The sequence below is a fragment of the Pungitius pungitius genome, unplaced genomic scaffold (assembly GCF_949316345.1).
Source record: "Pungitius pungitius unplaced genomic scaffold, fPunPun2.1 scaffold_25, whole genome shotgun sequence".
Classification (NCBI taxonomy): domain Eukaryota; kingdom Metazoa; phylum Chordata; class Actinopteri; order Perciformes; family Gasterosteidae; genus Pungitius; species Pungitius pungitius.
The window spans coordinates 940,940-954,399 of NW_026909837.1; the positions used below are offsets into that span (position 1 = coordinate 940,940).

At 47.5% G+C, this 13,460-nt stretch overlaps 17 non-coding genes across 17 annotated transcripts; all 17 read left to right on the forward strand.

Moving 5' to 3' along the window:
• Window positions 1-50: 50 nt before the first annotated feature.
• trnad-guc (transfer RNA aspartic acid (anticodon GUC)) lies at window positions 51-122 on the forward strand. The gene has a single exon. It is a non-coding gene; the product is annotated as a tRNA-Asp (tRNA).
• A 1,065-nt stretch (window positions 123-1,187) lies between these two features.
• trnad-guc (transfer RNA aspartic acid (anticodon GUC)) lies at window positions 1,188-1,259 on the forward strand. The gene has a single exon. It is a non-coding gene; the product is annotated as a tRNA-Asp (tRNA).
• Window positions 1,260-2,324: 1,065 nt separating this feature from the next.
• On the forward strand, window positions 2,325-2,396 carry trnad-guc (transfer RNA aspartic acid (anticodon GUC)). Its single transcript has one exon. It is a non-coding gene; the product is annotated as a tRNA-Asp (tRNA).
• A 1,065-nt stretch (window positions 2,397-3,461) lies between these two features.
• trnad-guc (transfer RNA aspartic acid (anticodon GUC)) lies at window positions 3,462-3,533 on the forward strand. Its single transcript has one exon. It is a non-coding gene; the product is annotated as a tRNA-Asp (tRNA).
• A 159-nt stretch (window positions 3,534-3,692) lies between these two features.
• Window positions 3,693-3,764, forward strand: trnad-guc (transfer RNA aspartic acid (anticodon GUC)). Its single transcript has one exon. It is a non-coding gene; the product is annotated as a tRNA-Asp (tRNA).
• A 785-nt stretch (window positions 3,765-4,549) lies between these two features.
• Window positions 4,550-4,621, forward strand: trnad-guc (transfer RNA aspartic acid (anticodon GUC)). Its single transcript has one exon. It is a non-coding gene; the product is annotated as a tRNA-Asp (tRNA).
• Window positions 4,622-4,780: 159 nt separating this feature from the next.
• Window positions 4,781-4,852, forward strand: trnad-guc (transfer RNA aspartic acid (anticodon GUC)). The gene has a single exon. It is a non-coding gene; the product is annotated as a tRNA-Asp (tRNA).
• A 1,065-nt stretch (window positions 4,853-5,917) lies between these two features.
• Window positions 5,918-5,989, forward strand: trnad-guc (transfer RNA aspartic acid (anticodon GUC)). Its single transcript has one exon. It is a non-coding gene; the product is annotated as a tRNA-Asp (tRNA).
• A 159-nt stretch (window positions 5,990-6,148) lies between these two features.
• Window positions 6,149-6,220, forward strand: trnad-guc (transfer RNA aspartic acid (anticodon GUC)). Its single transcript has one exon. It is a non-coding gene; the product is annotated as a tRNA-Asp (tRNA).
• Window positions 6,221-6,725: 505 nt separating this feature from the next.
• trnad-guc (transfer RNA aspartic acid (anticodon GUC)) lies at window positions 6,726-6,797 on the forward strand. Its single transcript has one exon. It is a non-coding gene; the product is annotated as a tRNA-Asp (tRNA).
• Window positions 6,798-7,582: 785 nt separating this feature from the next.
• Window positions 7,583-7,654, forward strand: trnad-guc (transfer RNA aspartic acid (anticodon GUC)). Its single transcript has one exon. It is a non-coding gene; the product is annotated as a tRNA-Asp (tRNA).
• Window positions 7,655-8,439: 785 nt separating this feature from the next.
• On the forward strand, window positions 8,440-8,511 carry trnad-guc (transfer RNA aspartic acid (anticodon GUC)). Its single transcript has one exon. It is a non-coding gene; the product is annotated as a tRNA-Asp (tRNA).
• Window positions 8,512-9,296: 785 nt separating this feature from the next.
• trnad-guc (transfer RNA aspartic acid (anticodon GUC)) lies at window positions 9,297-9,368 on the forward strand. The gene has a single exon. It is a non-coding gene; the product is annotated as a tRNA-Asp (tRNA).
• A 785-nt stretch (window positions 9,369-10,153) lies between these two features.
• Window positions 10,154-10,225, forward strand: trnad-guc (transfer RNA aspartic acid (anticodon GUC)). Its single transcript has one exon. It is a non-coding gene; the product is annotated as a tRNA-Asp (tRNA).
• Window positions 10,226-11,010: 785 nt separating this feature from the next.
• On the forward strand, window positions 11,011-11,082 carry trnad-guc (transfer RNA aspartic acid (anticodon GUC)). The gene has a single exon. It is a non-coding gene; the product is annotated as a tRNA-Asp (tRNA).
• Window positions 11,083-11,867: 785 nt separating this feature from the next.
• Window positions 11,868-11,939, forward strand: trnad-guc (transfer RNA aspartic acid (anticodon GUC)). The gene has a single exon. It is a non-coding gene; the product is annotated as a tRNA-Asp (tRNA).
• A 785-nt stretch (window positions 11,940-12,724) lies between these two features.
• Window positions 12,725-12,796, forward strand: trnad-guc (transfer RNA aspartic acid (anticodon GUC)). Its single transcript has one exon. It is a non-coding gene; the product is annotated as a tRNA-Asp (tRNA).
• The last annotated feature ends 664 nt before the right edge of the window (window positions 12,797-13,460 follow it).

Below are 13,460 nucleotides of genomic sequence, written 5' to 3' on the forward strand. Positions count from 1 at the left end.
GCAGAGTAAACCAAAAAAAACCCGATTAAATATTAAATATACTGAAGGAGTCCTCGTTAGTATAGTGGACAGTATCTCTGCTTGTCACGCAGAAGACCAGGGTTCGATTCCCTGACGGGGAGTTTCTTGTTAATAAGCCACGAATAAATCTGTTGGCTTCATCAGAGAGTTGAATTTTGCAGAAACTAGACGAGTGGTCTTTAATGACCAATCGAGAGAAGATATTCCGCTGCAGAGTAAACCAAAAAAAACCCGATATTGTTTCCGCCCAGTTTCGAACTGGGGGCCTTCCGCGTGTGAGGCGAACGTGATGACCACTACACCACGGAAACGGCGGCTTGTTTAGCATTGGGCATATGGCCCTCTGCTCTTTGCAGATGATCTTGGTCTGACGGCTTCATCAGGAGTTGACTTTGATCACAATGAAAGAGTTTGAAGACATTTGTAAAGAGGTTGGGATGGAAGTCAGCTCCTACATACATGTACAAGGGCGTGGTTCACAGCCAAGGAGTGGAGAAAAGCTCAACGTCAGCCTGGAGTGTTTCCGCCCAGTTTCGAACTGGGGACCTTTCGCGTGTGAGGCGAACGTGATGACCACTACACCACGGAAACGGCGGCTTGTTTAGCATTGGGCATATGGCCCTCTGCTCTTTGCAGATGATCTTGGTCTGACGGCTTCATCAGGAGTTGACTTTGATCACAATGAAAGAGTTTGAAGACATTTGTAAAGAGGTTGGGATGGAAGTCAGCTCCTACATACATGTACAAGGGCGTGGTTCACAGCCAAGGAGTGGAGAAAAGCTCAACGTCAGCCTGGAGTGTTTCCGCCCAGTTTCGAACTGGGGACCTTTCGCGTGTGAGGCGAACGTGATGACCACTACACCACGGAAACGGCGGCTTGTTTAGCATTGGGCATATGGCCCTCTGCTCTTTGCAGATGATCTTGGTCTGACGGCTTCATCAGGAGTTGACTTTGATCACAATGAAAGAGTTTGAAGACATTTGTAAAGAGGTTGGGATGGAAGTCAGCTCCTACATACATGTACTAGGGCGTGGTTCTCAGCCAAGGAGTGGAGAAATTCTCAACGTTGGCCCGGAGTGATGTTCATCCCCAATAATACAGAATTATAGTGCATACCTCCTCTTAACCCCGGCCAGATACCTGCCAATTAAATATACTGAAGGAGTCCTCGTTAGTATAGTGGACAGTATCTCTGCTTGTCACGCAGAAGACCAGGGTTCGATTCCCTGACGGGGAGTTTCTTGTTAATAAGCCACGAATAAATCTGTTGGCTTCATCAGAGAGTTGAATTTTGCAGAAACTAGACGAGTGGTCTTTAATGACCAATCGAGAGAAGATATTCCGCTGCAGAGTAAACCAAAAAAAACCCGATAATGTTTCCGCCCAGTTTCGAACTGGGGGCCTTCCGCGTGTGAGGCGAACGTGATGACCACTACACCACGGAAACGGCGGCTTGTTTAGCATTGGGCATATGGCCCTCTGCTCTTTGCAGATGATCTTGGTCTGACGGCTTCATCAGGAGTTGACTTTGATCACAATGAAAGAGTTTGAAGACATTTGTAAAGAGGTTGGGATGGAAGTCAGCTCCTACATACATGTACAAGGGCGTGGTTCACAGCCAAGGAGTGGAGAAAAGCTCAACGTCAGCCTGGAGTGTTTCCGCCCAGTTTCGAACTGGGGACCTTTCGCGTGTGAGGCGAACGTGATGACCACTACACCACGGAAACGGCGGCTTGTCTAGCATTGGGCATATGGCCCTCTGCTCTTTGCAGATGATCTTGGTCTGACGGCTTCATCAGGAGTTGACTTTGATCACAATGAAAGAGTTTGAAGACATTTGTAAAGAGGTTGGGATGGAAGTCAGCTCCTACATACATGTACAAGGGCGTGGTTCACAGCCAAGGAGTGGAGAAAAGCTCAACGTCAGCCTGGAGTGTTTCCGCCCAGTTTCGAACTGGGGACCTTTCGCGTGTGAGGCGAACGTGATGACCACTACACCACGGAAACGGCGGCTTGTTTAGCATTGGGCATATGGCCCTCTGCTCTTTGCAGATGATCTTGGTCTGACGGCTTCATCAGGAGTTGACTTTGATCACAATGAAAGAGTTTGAAGACATTTGTAAAGAGGTTGGGATGGAAGTCAGCTCCTACATACATGTACTAGGGCGTGGTCCTCAGCCAAGGAGTGGAGAAATTCTCAACGTTGGCCCGGAGTGATGTTCATCCCCAATAATACAGAATTATAGTGCATACCTCCTCTTAACCCCGGCCAGATACCTGCCAATTAAATATACTGAAGGAGTCCTCGTTAGTATAGTGGACAGTATCTCTGCTTGTCACGCAGAAGACCAGGGTTCGATTCCCTGACGGGGAGTTTCTTGTTAATAAGCCACGAATAAATCTGTTGGCTTCATCAGAGAGTTGAATTTTGCAGAAACTAGACGAGTGGTCTTTAATGACCAATCGAGAGAAGATATTCCGCTGCAGAGTAAACCAAAAAAAACCCGATAATGTTTCCGCCCAGTTTCGAACTGGGGGCCTTCCGCGTGTGAGGCGAACGTGATGACCACTACACCACGGAAACGGCGGCTTGTTTAGCATTGGGCATATGGCCCTCTGCTCTTTGCAGATGATCTTGGTCTGACGGCTTCATCAGGAGTTGACTTTGATCACAATGAAAGAGTTTGAAGACATTTGTAAAGAGGTTGGGATGGAAGTCAGCTCCTACATACATGTACAAGGGCGTGGTTCACAGCCAAGGAGTGGAGAAAAGCTCAACGTCAGCCTGGAGTGTTTCCGCCCAGTTTCGAACTGGGGACCTTTCGCGTGTGAGGCGAACGTGATGACCACTACACCACGGAAACGGCGGCTTGTCTAGCATTGGGCATATGGCCCTCTGCTCTTTGCAGATGATCTTGGTCTGACGGCTTCATCAGGAGTTGACTTTGATCACAATGAAAGAGTTTGAAGACATTTGTAAAGAGGTTGGGATGGAAGTCAGCTCCTACATACATGTACAAGGGCGTGGTTCACAGCCAAGGAGTGGAGAAAAGCTCAACGTCAGCCTGGAGTGTTTCCGCCCAGTTTCGAACTGGGGACCTTTCGCGTGTGAGGCGAACGTGATGACCACTACACCACGGAAACGGCGGCTTGTTTAGCATTGGGCATATGGCCCTCTGCTCTTTGCAGATGATCTTGGTCTGACGGCTTCATCAGGAGTTGACTTTGATCACAATGAAAGAGTTTGAAGACATTTGTAAAGAGGTTGGGATGGAAGTCAGCTCCTACATACATGTACTAGGGCGTGGTCCTCAGCCAAGGAGTGGAGAAATTCTCAACGTTGGCCCGGAGTGATGTTCATCCCCAATAATACAGAATTATAGTGCATACCTCCTCTTAACCCCGGCCAGATACCTGCCAATTAAATATACTGAAGGAGTCCTCGTTAGTATAGTGGACAGTATCTCTGCTTGTCACGCAGAAGACCAGGGTTCGATTCCCTGACGGGGAGTTTCTTGTTAATAAGCCACGAATAAATCTGTTGGCTTCATCAGAGAGTTGAATTTTGCAGAAACTAGACGAGTGGTCTTTAATGACCAATCGAGAGAAGATATTCCGCTGCAGAGTAAACCAAAAAAAACCCGATTAAATATTAAATATACTGAAGGAGTCCTCGTTAGTATAGTGGACAGTATCTCTGCTTGTCACGCAGAAGACCAGGGTTCGATTCCCTGACGGGGAGTTTCTTGTTAATAAGCCACGAATAAATCTGTTGGCTTCATCAGAGAGTTGAATTTTGCAGAAACTAGACGAGTGGTCTTTAATGACCAATCGAGAGAAGATATTCCGCTGCAGAGTAAACCAAAAAAAACCCGATATTGTTTCCGCCCAGTTTCGAACTGGGGGCCTTCCGCGTGTGAGGCGAACGTGATGACCACTACACCACGGAAACGGCGGCTTGTTTAGCATTGGGCATATGGCCCTCTGCTCTTTGCAGATGATCTTGGTCTGACGGCTTCATCAGGAGTTGACTTTGATCACAATGAAAGAGTTTGAAGACATTTGTAAAGAGGTTGGGATGGAAGTCAGCTCCTACATACATGTACAAGGGCGTGGTTCACAGCCAAGGAGTGGAGAAAAGCTCAACGTCAGCCTGGAGTGTTTCCGCCCAGTTTCGAACTGGGGACCTTTCGCGTGTGAGGCGAACGTGATGACCACTACACCACGGAAACGGCGGCTTGTTTAGCATTGGGCATATGGCCCTCTGCTCTTTGCAGATGATCTTGGTCTGACGGCTTCATCAGGAGTTGACTTTGATCACAATGAAAGAGTTTGAAGACATTTGTAAAGAGGTTGGGATGGAAGTCAGCTCCTACATACATGTACTAGGGCGTGGTCCTCAGCCAAGGAGTGGAGAAATTCTCAACGTTGGCCCGGAGTGATGTTCATCCCCAATAATACAGAATTATAGTGCATACCTCCTCTTAACCCCGGCCAGATACCTGCCAATTAAATATACTGAAGGAGTCCTCGTTAGTATAGTGGACAGTATCTCTGCTTGTCACGCAGAAGACCAGGGTTCGATTCCCTGACGGGGAGTTTCTTGTTAATAAGCCACGAATAAATCTGTTGGCTTCATCAGAGAGTTGAATTTTGCAGAAACTAGACGAGTGGTCTTTAATGACCAATCGAGAGAAGATATTCCGCTGCAGAGTAAACCAAAAAAAACCCGATTAAATATTAAATATACTGAAGGAGTCCTCGTTAGTATAGTGGACAGTATCTCTGCTTGTCACGCAGAAGACCAGGGTTCGATTCCCTGACGGGGAGTTTCTTGTTAATAAGCCACGAATAAATCTGTTGGCTTCATCAGAGAGTTGAATTTTGCAGAAACTAGACGAGTGGTCTTTAATGACCAATCGAGAGAAGATATTCCGCTGCAGAGTAAACCAAAAAAAACCCGATAATGTTTCCGCCCAGTTTCGAACTGGGGGCCTTCCGCGTGTGAGGCGAACGTGATGACCACTACACCACGGAAACGGCGGCTTGTTTAGCATTGGGCATATGGCCCTCTGCTCTTTGCAGATGATCTTGGTCTGACGGCTTCATCAGGAGTTGACTTTGATCACAATGAAAGAGTTTGAAGACATTTGTAAAGAGGTTGGGATGGAAGTCAGCTCCTACATACATGTACAAGGGCGTGGTTCACAGCCAAGGAGTGGAGAAAAGCTCAACGTCAGCCTGGAGTGTTTCCGCCCAGTTTCGAACTGGGGACCTTTCGCGTGTGAGGCGAACGTGATGACCACTACACCACGGAAACGGCGGCTTGTCTAGCATTGGGCATATGGCCCTCTGCTCTTTGCAGATGATCTTGGTCTGACGGCTTCATCAGGAGTTGACTTTGATCACAATGAAAGAGTTTGAAGACATTTGTAAAGAGGTTGGGATGGAAGTCAGCTCCTACATACATGTACAAGGGCGTGGTTCACAGCCAAGGAGTGGAGAAAAGCTCAACGTCAGCCTGGAGTGTTTCCGCCCAGTTTCGAACTGGGGACCTTTCGCGTGTGAGGCGAACGTGATGACCACTACACCACGGAAACGGCGGCTTGTTTAGCATTGGGCATATGGCCCTCTGCTCTTTGCAGATGATCTTGGTCTGACGGCTTCATCAGGAGTTGACTTTGATCACAATGAAAGAGTTTGAAGACATTTGTAAAGAGGTTGGGATGGAAGTCAGCTCCTACATACATGTACTAGGGCGTGGTCCTCAGCCAAGGAGTGGAGAAATTCTCAACGTTGGCCCGGAGTGATGTTCATCCCCAATAATACAGAATTATAGTGCATACCTCCTCTTAACCCCGGCCAGATACCTGCCAATTAAATATACTGAAGGAGTCCTCGTTAGTATAGTGGACAGTATCTCTGCTTGTCACGCAGAAGACCAGGGTTCGATTCCCTGACGGGGAGTTTCTTGTTAATAAGCCACGAATAAATCTGTTGGCTTCATCAGAGAGTTGAATTTTGCAGAAACTAGACGAGTGGTCTTTAATGACCAATCGAGAGAAGATATTCCGCTGCAGAGTAAACCAAAAAAAACCCGATTAAATATTAAATATACTGAAGGAGTCCTCGTTAGTATAGTGGACAGTATCTCTGCTTGTCACGCAGAAGACCAGGGTTCGATTCCCTGACGGGGAGTTTCTTGTTAATAAGCCACGAATAAATCTGTTGGCTTCATCAGAGAGTTGAATTTTGCAGAAACTAGACGAGTGGTCTTTAATGACCAATCGAGAGAAGATATTCCGCTGCAGAGTAAACCAAAAAAAACCCGATATTGTTTCCGCCCAGTTTCGAACTGGGGGCCTTCCGCGTGTGAGGCGAACGTGATGACCACTACACCACGGAAACGGCGGCTTGTTTAGCATTGGGCATATGGCCCTCTGCTCTTTGCAGATGATCTTGGTCTGACGGCTTCATCAGGAGTTGACTTTGATCACAATGAAAGAGTTTGAAGACATTTGTAAAGAGGTTGGGATGGAAGTCAGCTCCTACATTCATGTACTAGGGCGTGGTTCTCAGCCAAGGAGTGGAGAAATTCTCAACGTTGGCCCGGAGTGATGTTCATCCCCAATAATACAGAATTATAGTGCATACCTCCTCTTAACCCCGGCCAGATACCTGCCAATTAAATATACTGAAGGAGTCCTCGTTAGTATAGTGGACAGTATCTCTGCTTGTCACGCAGAAGACCAGGGTTCGATTCCCTGACGGGGAGTTTCTTGTTAATAAGCCACGAATAAATCTGTTGGCTTCATCAGAGAGTTGAATTTTGCAGAAACTAGACGAGTGGTCTTTAATGACCAATCGAGAGAAGATATTCCGCTGCAGAGTAAACCAAAAAAAACCCGATATTGTTTCCGCCCAGTTTCGAACTGGGGGCCTTCCGCGTGTGAGGCGAACGTGATGACCACTACACCACGGAAACGGCGGCTTGTTTAGCATTGGGCATATGGCCCTCTGCTCTTTGCAGATGATCTTGGTCTGACGGCTTCATCAGGAGTTGACTTTGATCACAATGAAAGAGTTTGAAGACATTTGTAAAGAGGTTGGGATGGAAGTCAGCTCCTACATACATGTACAAGGGCGTGGTTCACAGCCAAGGAGTGGAGAAAAGCTCATCGTCAGCCTGGAGTGTTTCCGCCCAGTTTCGAACTGGGGACCTTTCGCGTGTGAGGCGAACGTGATGACCACTACACCACGGAAACGGCGGCTTGTTTAGCATTGGGTATATGGCCCTCTGCTCTTTGCAGATGATCTTGGTCTGACGGCTTCATCAGGAGTTGACTTTGATCACAATAAAATAGTTTGAAGACATTTGTAAAGAGGTTGGGATGGAAGTCAGCTCCTACATACATGTACTAGGGCGTGGTTCTCAGCCAAGGAGTGGAGAAATTCTCAACGTTGGCCCGGAGTGATGTTCATCCCCAATAATACAGAATTATAGTGCATACCTCCTCTTAACCCCGGCCAGATACCTGCCAATTAAATATACTCAAGGAGTCCTCGTTAGTATAGTGGACAGTATCTCTGCTTGTCACGCAGAAGACCAGGGTTCGATTCCCTGACGGGGAGTTTCTTGTTAATAAGCCACGAATAAATCTGTTGGCTTCATCAGAGAGTTGAATTTTGCAGAAACTAGACGAGTGGTCTTTAATGACCAATCGAGAGAAGATATTTCGCTGCAGAGTAAACCAAAAAAAACCCGATATTGTTTCCGCCCAGTTTCGAACTGGGGGCCTTCCGCGTGTGAGTCGAACGTGATGACCACTACACCACGGAAACGGCGGCTTGTTTAGCATTGGGCATATGGCCCTCTGCTCTTTGCAGATGATCTTGGTCTGACGGCTTCATCAGGAGTTGACTTTGATCACAATGAAAGAGTTTGAAGACATTTGTAAAGAGGTTGGGATGGAAGTCAGCTCCTACATACATGTACAAGGGCGTGGTTCACAGCCAAGGAGTGGAGAAAAGCTCAACGTCAGCCTGGAGTGTTTCCGCCCAGTTTCGAACTGGGGACCTTTCGCGTGTGAGGCGAACGTGATGACCACTACACCACGGAAACGGCGGCTTGTTTAGCATTGGGCATATGGCCCTCTGCTCTTTGCAGATGATCTTGGTCTGACGGCTTCATCAGGAGTTGACTTTGATCACAATGAAAGAGTTTGAAGACATTTGTAAAGAGGTTGGGATGGAAGTCAGCTCCTACATACATGTACTAGGGCGTGGTCCTCAGCCAAGGAGTGGAGAAATTCTCAACGTTGGCCCGGAGTGATGTTCATCCCCAATAATACAGAATTATAGTGCATACCTCCTCTTAACCCCGGCCAGATACCTGCCAATTAAATATACTGAAGGAGTCCTCGTTAGTATAGTGGACAGTATCTCTGCTTGTCACGCAGAAGACCAGGGTTCGATTCCCTGACGGGGAGTTTCTTGTTAATAAGCCACGAATAAATCTGTTGGCTTCATCAGAGAGTTGAATTTTGCAGAAACTAGACGAGTGGTCTTTAATGACCAATCGAGAGAAGATATTCCGCTGCAGAGTAAACCAAAAAAAACCCGATATTGTTTCCGCCCAGTTTCGAACTGGGGGCCTTCCGCGTGTGAGGCGAACGTGATGACCACTACACCACGGAAACGGCGGCTTGTTTAGCATTGGGCATATGGCCCTCTGCTCTTTGCAGATGATCTTGGTCTGACGGCTTCATCAGGAGTTGACTTTGATCACAATGAAAGAGTTTGAAGACATTTGTAAAGAGGTTGGGATGGAAGTCAGCTCCTACCTACATGTACAAGGGCGTGGTTCACAGCCAAGGAGTGGAGAAAAGCTCAACGTCAGCCTGGAGTGTTTCCGCCCAGTTTCGAACTGGGGACCTTTCGCGTGTGAGGCGAACGTGATGACCACTACACCACGGAAACGGCGGCTTGTTTAGCATTGGGCATATGGCCCTCTGCTCTTTGCAGATGATCTTGGTCTGACGGCTTCATCAGGAGTTGACTTTGATCACAATGAAAGAGTTTGAAGACATTTGTAAAGAGGTTGGGATGGAAGTCAGCTCCTACATACATGTACTAGGGCGTGGTCCTCAGCCAAGGAGTGGAGAAATTCTCAACGTTGGCCCGGAGTGATGTTCATCCCCAATAATACAGAATTATAGTGCATACCTCCTCTTAACCCCGGCCAGATACCTGCCAATTAAATATACTGAAGGAGTCCTCGTTAGTATAGTGGACAGTATCTCTGCTTGTCACGCAGAAGACCAGGGTTCGATTCCCTGACGGGGAGTTTCTTGTTAATAAGCCACAAATAAATCTGTTGGCTTCATCAGAGAGTTGAATTTTGCAGAAACTAGACGAGTGGTCTTTAATGACCAATCGAGAGAAGATATTCCGCTGCAGAGTAAACCAAAAAAAACCCGATATTGTTTCCGCCCAGTTTCGAACTGGGGGCCTTCCGCGTGTGAGGCGAACGTGATGACCACTACACCACGGAAACGGCGGCTTGTTTAGCATTGGGCATATGGCCCTCTGCTCTTTGCAGATGATCTTGGTCTGACGGCTTCATCAGGAGTTGACTTTGATCACAATGAAAGAGTTTGAAGACATTTGTAAAGAGGTTGGGATGGAAGTCAGCTCCTACATACATGTACAAGGGCGTGGTTCACAGCCAAGGAGTGGAGAAAAGCTCATCGTCAGCCTGGAGTGTTTCCGCCCAGTTTCGAACTGGGGACCTTTCGCGTGTGAGGCGAACGTGATGACCACTACACCACGGAAACGGCGGCTTGTTTAGCATTGGGTATATGGCCCTCTGCTCTTTGCAGATGATCTTGGTCTGACGGCTTCATCAGGAGTTGACTTTGATCACAATAAAAGAGTTTGAAGACATTTGTAAAGAGGTTGGGATGGAAGTCAGCTCCTACATACATGTACTAGGGCGTGGTCCTCAGCCAAGGAGTGGAGAAATTCTCAACGTTGGCCCGGAGTGATGTTCATCCCCAATAATACAGAATTATAGTGCATACCTCCTCTTAACCCCGGCCAGATACCTGCCAATTAAATATACTAAAGGAGTCCTCGTTAGTATAGTGGACAGTATCTCTGCTTGTCACGCAGAAGACCAGGGTTCGATTCCCTGACGGGGAGTTTCTTGTTAATAAGCCACGAATAAATCTGTTGGCTTCATCAGAGAGTTGAATTTTGCAGAAACTAGACGAGTGGTCTTTAATGACCAATCGAGAGAAGATATTCCGCTGCAGAGTAAACCAAAAAAAACCCGATATTGTTTCCGCCCAGTTTCGAACTGGGGGCCTTCCGCGTGTGAGGCGAACGTGATGACCACTACACCACGGAAACGGCGGCTTGTTTAGCATTGGGCATATGGCCCTCTGCTCTTTGCAGATGATCTTGGTCTGACGGCTTCATCAGGAGTTGACTTTGATCACAATGAAAGAGTTTGAAGACATTTGTAAAGAGGTTGGGATGGAAGTCAGCTCCTACATACATGTACAAGGGCGTGGTTCACAGCCAAGGAGTGGAGAAAAGCTCAACATCAGCCTGGAGTGTTTCCGCCCAGTTTCGAACTGGGGACCTTTCGCGTGTGAGGCGAACGTGATGACCACTACACCACGGAAACGGCGGCTTGTTTAGCATTGGGCATATGGCCCTCTGCTCTTTGCAGATGATCTTGGTCTGACGGCTTCATCAGGAGTTGACTTTGATCACAATGAAAGAGTTTGAAGACATTTGTAAAGAGGTTGGGATGGAAGTCAGCTCCTACATACATGTACTAGGGCGTGGTCCTCAGCCAAGGAGTGGAGAAATTCTCAACGTTGGCCCGGAGTGATGTTCATCCCCAATAATACAGAATTATAGTGCATACCTCCTCTTAACCCCGGCCAGATACCTGCCAATTAAATATACTGAAGGAGTCCTCGTTAGTATAGTGGACAGTATCTCTGCTTGTCACGCAGAAGACCAGGGTTCGATTCCCTGACGGGGAGTTTCTTGTTAATAAGCCACGAATAAATCTGTTGGCTTCATCAGAGAGTTGAATTTTGCAGAAACTAGACGAGTGGTCTTTAATGACCAATCGAGAGAAGATATTCCGCTGCAGAGTAAACCAAAAAAAACCCGATATTGTTTCCGCCCAGTTTCGAACTGGGGGCCTTCCGCGTGTGAGGCGAACGTGATGACCACTACACCACGGAAACGGCGGCTTGTTTAGCATTGGGCATATGGCCCTCTGCTCTTTGCAGATGATCTTGGTCTGACGGCTTCATCAGGAGTTGACTTTGATCACAATGAAAGAGTTTGAAGACATTTGTAAAGAGGTTGGGATGGAAGTCAGCTCCTACATACATGTACAAGGGCGTGGTTCACAGCCAAGGAGTGGAGAAAAGCTCAACGTCAGCCTGGAGTGTTTCCGCCCAGTTTCGAACTGGGGACCTTTCGCGTGTGAGGCGAACGTGATGACCACTACACCACGGAAACGGCGGCTTGTTTAGCATTGGGCATATGGCCCTCTGCTCTTTGCAGATGATCTTGGTCTGACGGCTTCATCAGGAGTTGACTTTGATCACAATGAAAGAGTTTGAAGACATTTGTAAAGAGGTTGGGATGGAAGTCAGCTCCTACATACATGTACTAGGGCGTGGTCCTCAGCCAAGGAGTGGAGAAATTCTCAACGTTGGCCCGGAGTGATGTTCATCCCCAATAATACAGAATTATAGTGCATACCTCCTCTTAACCCCGGCCAGATACCTGCCAATTAAATATACTGAAGGAGTCCTCGTTAGTATAGTGGACAGTATCTCTGCTTGTCACGCAGAAGACCAGGGTTCGATTCCCTGACGGGGAGTTTCTTGTTAATAAGCCACGAATAAATCTGTTGGCTTCATCAGAGAGTTGAATTTTGCAGAAACTAGACGAGTGGTCTTTAATGACCAATCGAGAGAAGATATTCCGCTGCAGAGTAAACCAAAAAAAACCCGATATTGTTTCCGCCCAGTTTCGAACTGGGGGCCTTCCGCGTGTGAGGCGAACGTGATGACCACTACACCACGGAAACGGCGGCTTGTTTAGCATTGGGCATATGGCCCTCTGCTCTTTGCAGATGATCTTGGTCTGACGGCTTCATCAGGAGTTGACTTTGATCACAATGAAAGAGTTTGAAGACATTTGTAAAGAGGTTGGGATGGAAGTCAGCTCCTACATACATGTACAAGGGCGTGGTTCACAGCCAAGGAGTGGAGAAAAGCTCAACGTCAGCCTGGAGTGTTTCCGCCCAGTTTCGAACTGGGGACCTTTCGCGTGTGAGGCGAACGTGATGACCACTACACCACGGAAACGGCGGCTTGTTTAGCATTGGGCATATGGCCCTCTGCTCTTTGCAGATGATCTTGGTCTGACGGCTTCATCAGGAGTTGACTTTGATCACAATGAAAGAGTTTGAAGACATTTGTAAAGAGGTTGGGATGGAAGTCAGCTCCTACATACATGTACTAGGGCGTGGTCCTCAGCCAAGGAGTGGAGAAATTCTCAACGTTGGCCCGGAGTGATGTTCATCCCCAATAATACAGAATTATAGTGCATACCTCCTCTTAACCCCGGCCAGATACCTGCCAATTAAATATACTGAAGGAGTCCTCGTTAGTATAGTGGACAGTATCTCTGCTTGTCACGCAGAAGACCAGGGTTCGATTCCCTGACGGGGAGTTTCTTGTTAATAAGCCACGAATAAATCTGTTGGCTTCATCAGAGAGTTGAATTTTGCAGAAACTAGACGAGTGGTCTTTAATGACCAATCGAGAGAAGATATTCCGCTGCAGAGTAAACCAAAAAAAACCCGATATTGTTTCCGCCCAGTTTCGAACTGGGGGCCTTCCGCGTGTGAGGCGAACGTGATGACCACTACACCACGGAAACGGCGGCTTGTTTAGCATTGGGCATATGGCCCTCTGCTCTTTGCAGATGATCTTGGTCTGACGGCTTCATCAGGAGTTGACTTTGATCACAATGAAAGAGTTTGAAGACATTTGTAAAGAGGTTGGGATGGAAGTCAGCTCCTACATACATGTACAAGGGCGTGGTTCACAGCCAAGGAGTGGAGAAAAGCTCAACGTCAGCCTGGAGTGTTTCCGCCCAGTTTCGAACTGGGGACCTTTCGCGTGTGAGGCGAACGTGATGACCACTACACCACGGAAACGGCGGCTTGTTTAGCATTGGGCATATGGCCCTCTGCTCTTTGCAGATGATCTTGGTCTGACGGCTTCATCAGGAGTTGACTTTGATCACAATGAAAGAGTTTGAAGACATTTGTAAAGAGGTTGGGATGGAAGTCAGCTCCTACATACATGTACTAGGGCGTGGTCCTCAGCCA